A 5,786-nucleotide genomic window follows, 5' to 3' on the forward strand; every position below is an offset into this window, starting at 1 on the left:
AGGGATGAGTTCTTTTTGATTTAGAAGTTTGAATTGGGAAAATGGGGAGCAAATAGACAATAGGATGTAAGGAACTGGCAATATGCTGCTTCACAAGACGTACCTGGATGCCATGTTCAGTGGATCTTTGTAGAAATGCGGCCTGGCTTTGTCTCAGGTCTGGGGCTCGGGCGCGCCACTAACGTCGTTAGGCCTAAGTGTGGGAGGCTGGTGGTTGGACATCCGTCCGAGGTCACGACTGCAGTCGACTGAGGAAGATCGCAGGTGTCTTTCATGGGTGTTGGGGGTCAGCTTAACCCCCCCAGGAGCAGGGCAATCCTGGAAACAGAACATACAGCCAGCAGAGGGTTCACAGGAAAAAGAGCTTAAGATATAGGCCTAATAAGTACCAGTCTGCCTACATCCTTCCCTTTGGGATACGTCCATAAAGCTGACAAGAGTCTATTTTCCCCCTTCTCGCAGGAACTCCCTATCTCTGGCTGGCATGTTTTGGTTTCCCGCCTAAAATCAGCTGATATTTGGAAGAATATGGCTGCCGTTTTACAAATCAAAATAATGAACTAAATACTGGGTAGATGAGGCGATCGATAAACGTAGAAATATATATATATATGTATATATATATATATATATATATATATATATATATATATATATATATATATATTGTATATATAAATGCCCTAGTAGGAGATGAAATCAAACTTTCTTTAGTAATATATATCCAAGAAACTTCAGACTAAGTAGAGCACTAATTTAACCCTTAATATGCAACAAATAATTCTCTTTGTTTTGTTCTGTGAATTAACGATAAAAGTGTTCTATTTTGATGAACAGTAGTCAACTTCATAGACGAGCCGCGAAGTCATAAAACGAGGAATCAGACTATTGGCGTAAAAAAAAAAAAAAAAAAAAAAAAAAAAAAAAAAAAAAAAAAAAAAGAGGATGTTGTCTTTCGCGTAAAGCGCCCAAGTTTCAAGTTTTAAGAAGGGTGACTCCATGGTCCTTGATGATAGTGACGTCATCAGCAAAGGGTTCTCGGCAAGCAGATTCTTTACCGAGTCTCGAGTCTCGTTGCCGCTTCGGGACCGTCGAAGTGTTACAACTGCGGTCATTGTGTTACTGCGTTATCTGTCGGCGGTAGGTTACTAGGCAGAGTGTTGGAGTTCCCCTGGTACATCGGCTACTAGACAGTGTTGGAGATCCCCTGGTACAGTGGCCACTACGAAGTGTTGGAGATTCCCTGGTACTTAGGCTACTTGGCCGAGTGTTGGAGATTCCGTTTTATGTAGGCTACTAGGCAGTGGTAGAAAGTCCCAGGTACATGGGTTACTAAGCAGTGTACTTCAGATTCCATGGTACTTAAGTTATAAAGCAGAGTATTGATTCCTTGGTACCCGAGAAGGATGAGAGTACTAGTTGAACTTGCAATAGCGTTTGACTGTTGGAAGGATGGTCTACTTGATATGTGGGCGAATTCTAGTCTCGGGAAAGACTGATTCTTTACGGGTATGTTTTTATTTTATCAACTTTTAAGAATATCATGCCTAGTTAATTTCCCGTGTTCATAAAATTTCACAGTGAGGTTAGTGTTATAGTTAGTTGTTATAGGCTCATTTTTGCTCTTCGTTTCTGGAAGTAACCATTTTAATTGTTGAAAATTTAAGAGTATTCAAAGTGTCATATTACTGCTAATTTAAATAGCGAGATTCTTTAGATATTTGGTGTCATATTATTGGGACTTTAAAATAGTTATATTCTTTAGATATTTGCTGTCTAAAAGTTGTTTAACAAACTTCTAACAGAATTTAAGCTTTATGCTGTTTCTTTTTATTAATATTCTGTAAAGATATGGCTCGTATAACTTGCTCTTAATTTGGTTTTCATTTCTTGAAGAACTATCACAATCTGATTATGGAGCTCTTAATAGGCTATGGATTATTTTTATGCAGGTATTGAAGTTAATCTGCAATCCATAATGTATCAGAATTATTTTGAAATCTACTTGTGTAAACCCTTCCTTTTATAAAAGGGTTAAAAAGCAAATTTTACATTTGCTAGGTTACATTTGTTTGGTTACATTTAAGTTTTTATTTAAGTAATAGTTTATAATTAAAGTGTAAAATACTTCCAGGTTTTCGTGAAGAATGAAGTACTTAAAGGAACTTGGATGGGACAATGCCGCGAGCAGCCTGGATGGGAATCCACCCCGAGCAACTTTGATACCTTGCTTCAAGCTGCAAAAAAAATGGAAATCTTCAGTTCACAGGTTTGACAAGGGAGTTATAAAATGTTTTTCTTCCGATCCTATGGGACGGTATATAATGGTTCAAACCCCGCAATTATAAGCTTTTCCTTGGAGGTAAGTGGTCTAACTATTTGTAGTTAATTTACAAAGCTCATCAAGGTTTTGGATTTGTCATTTTTTTACACAGTTGTTCTAGAACTTTTTTTTTTTTTTTTTTTTAATAAAAAAAATTTTGGTTTTGTGTATGTTGGCGGTAACGTATTGCTGAAATTAATGAATTTATGAACATGTTGAGACTAATTAAATTTTATTTTTCTTTAAATATTTTTAGTCTAGAATTTCTACTAACAAGTAGAAGTCAAATTTTGCAATAAGCTACTACAAAAATTAACGTAAGCTCATGAACATTTTGTGATAACTGTATTTAGACAACCCTTGTTTTTAAAATTGAAGTCAAGAAATACTAATATTAATGTAACTTTTGGTTTTATAAACTTTGGTAATAAGGCAATACAGAAATTAGCTCTAGCTTCAAATTTCGTGAGATTAGAATTAATAACTCAAATTATCCTTGTTACTCTTAATATACTAATATCCGAAGGTCAGCAGTGACTTAGGTTTTGCATACTTGCTATTTTGCTTATTTGCTACTTGACTGGAAAGGAATTTACTTTTTTTAATATTGATTAGTACCTTACAGGCAATGCATTGCTTGATATTCTTAATTTTGAAATTTCAAAGATTTAACGTCAAAACTTCCATGTATTCAAATTACGTGATTTTGTCATTTTTTTTACTTGGTAGTTTTGTGAATAATACAATAAGCCCAATTTTCACTGTTCATACAACAGACAAATCTGAAGTTAAAAAAAAGTGTATCAGAATTATCTTAATTCAATTTTATTGTATTGTATTTTATTTCTCGAACCATACCAACTTTATTTTCCTCCACCTCAACAGGGGCGGTGCTCCTGTAGGGGTTGAAGGCTCATAACAATGCCCTGTCCATAGGTCTTATGACCTATGGGCAGGTGCATTTACTAAAACATTTGCTTTACGGGTGGTAATGCAATCGATCTAAACTTTTTGAAAGTTAACGCACCTTGACTAAAATGTTACATCTTAAGATTTGAAAGTAATAACTGCTTAATTTAATTTTGGAGATGTTTATCTAGAAATTTGTTCTTTTATCAATTAACATTAAATTGCATTAGTGTTTTCTTTAAGCTTTAGTAAAAAGCTAATTTTAATATAAAGTTAACGTAAGCATCTAAAAATTTTGTGAGACTTCCTATTAATTAAATTACATTTTAAGATATTAAGTTTAAGATAATTAAATTTATTTTAATCTTTATTGTAAGATTCTAGAGTAAAGTTATTTAATTTTACTTCTGCATTTGTAATTTTCAACTTGGAAAGTACTTCCAAAAAATTTGCTCCTTTTTTTTCTAGTTTTATAATTTTCTTGTCTTAGTTATTTTTTGATTATGTATAGTTTTGAAAATCTTTTTATTTAGATGGAAGTTTTCAATTTTATTTCTTTAGAAACTGACTAAACTTAAATTATAGTTTCCATTTATCTTTAAATTAAATTAACGGAATTCAGTCGCCACTAATTTTAATGTTTTAGCTTTGATAGTAATCCGAACAATAGAATACACAGGCCACATATTCACATTTAATAGACAGACCTATATTGAGTTATCCTTTATAACTATGGTAATGATGGCAAGTCGACAAGACTTTATTCCAATAATGTTAAAATTAGTCTAAAACTAATAGATTTATGCTAGTTCTTGAGTTACTAGTCTTGGCCATTGACTTTTTTGTAACTTCTCGGCAGCTGTTATGTCTTGACCTTTTGTACGGTCGTCCCTGTTGTCCTTTACTTGTTAACCCATTTAAAGGATACATCAGGCCTCTTGGCTTGCTGGCATTTATTTTATTCTTTCGCTGCTCTGGTTAGAGGCTGCATTAGTGATAGATCTGTCTAGCTGAGACTTGGCTTTGTGATGGCTTTAGTCCAAGTTAAGAAAATTATTTCACCGAGCATTTAAAATTCTTTAAGTATTTTGTAATTTAATTACAAGAAACATTTCTGCTGCAGTTTTTTTGCTTTACAGGATGTTTACTGGGGGGGGGGTGTATTTAAGAATATACAATCACTCCTGCGTCGTTACCTCAACTCCGAAATAATTTTAATGAAGCGATAATGGAACCTGGCCTAGATATACTCCACTTCATGCCATCAGTTGTCTTGCAATTAATGGTTCGTGTTCATTTGACACTAAAAGTAATGCTTATGTAATCATGAATATTCTTACATTCACCAATGATAGCAGCTTCCAGCCAGTTATTTTTCTTGCAATAAATTCCATTGTCATTTACTAGTGTTGAAAATGTTGTCAGTGGTGTAATTTGTGAGGGAATGAAATTAAAGTTGATGTGGAAGTCAAAATCTGTTTTTACCACTTTGGTCATATGTCACGTTCCTCGACGCTGGACAATAAATTATAGATAAAATCATGTTAGCTTTTTCTCAACTAGGGAGTCCGTAACTTCGGCTAAAGTGTTTAGAATCTAAAATTTACTAAATGATTATTTATTGAAACTCTCGGTGAAAATAGTGACCCCATTAAATGTAATCTCAACAAAGGAATTGGAGACACAACAGTGGCCATGTATGTAAAGTCATATTATGATAACTTTTCCTTTTCAGCACTGAATGACCTCATAGGCCACAGTGCTGCATTTTCCATAGATTTATATACTTAAATATGCCGCGTAACCAAACCTAGAATATAATAAAAGGGAAATTAACAGACACCCAGAACCTCATTCATATGGAAATTCATTTCATAACTGCAAATATTCTCATGTTTAGAAGATCGTCATAGATTTACTGATTTGGCTTTGAAAGTATCTTTAATAATAGTATTGGTTAACATGTTTATTGTAGTCTTGATGAAAGAAACTGCCTGTCCAGCTAAAGCTTAGGCTACATGAAGGTGAACGAGTAAGTCTTTCATATTTGATGGAAAAAAATGAAAGGGAATGAAAGTGACAAGCACAAGGGGTTTAACTTAATTTTTAGCCTTACATAGAGTACCATGTTCTATATGACTGAAGAGCTATACCTGGTCTGGACCCCTAATTTAAATAGTCAAAAAGACAATCTAGCTCAAAGAAAATACTCTCTGGTTATGTCATAACACCCGAAATGAATAACTCTGGTATTTTACCATTACCAAATACGTTAGACCTACAGTTTGATATAGTACATACTAAGATCGATAAAAATTTATAGGCATTCATGATCACAGATGGTTTGAGCTATTTCACAAAAAAAAAAAAAATTAAAAGTTTTACTTCACGATCTATCATGGTTTGAGACTATACCAATCAGGCTTTGAGACTATACCAAGATAAAATGTAAGAGTTTATGTATAGTTTTACCCGTATTTTAAAAAAATAAAATTGGGAGATGACTATTCGCGCAAATTTGGTGAACACGAGAATAATTAAGATAGATGTAAAT

This window comes from Macrobrachium nipponense, chromosome 1 (assembly GCF_015104395.2).
Source record: "Macrobrachium nipponense isolate FS-2020 chromosome 1, ASM1510439v2, whole genome shotgun sequence".
Taxonomy (NCBI): domain Eukaryota; kingdom Metazoa; phylum Arthropoda; class Malacostraca; order Decapoda; family Palaemonidae; genus Macrobrachium; species Macrobrachium nipponense.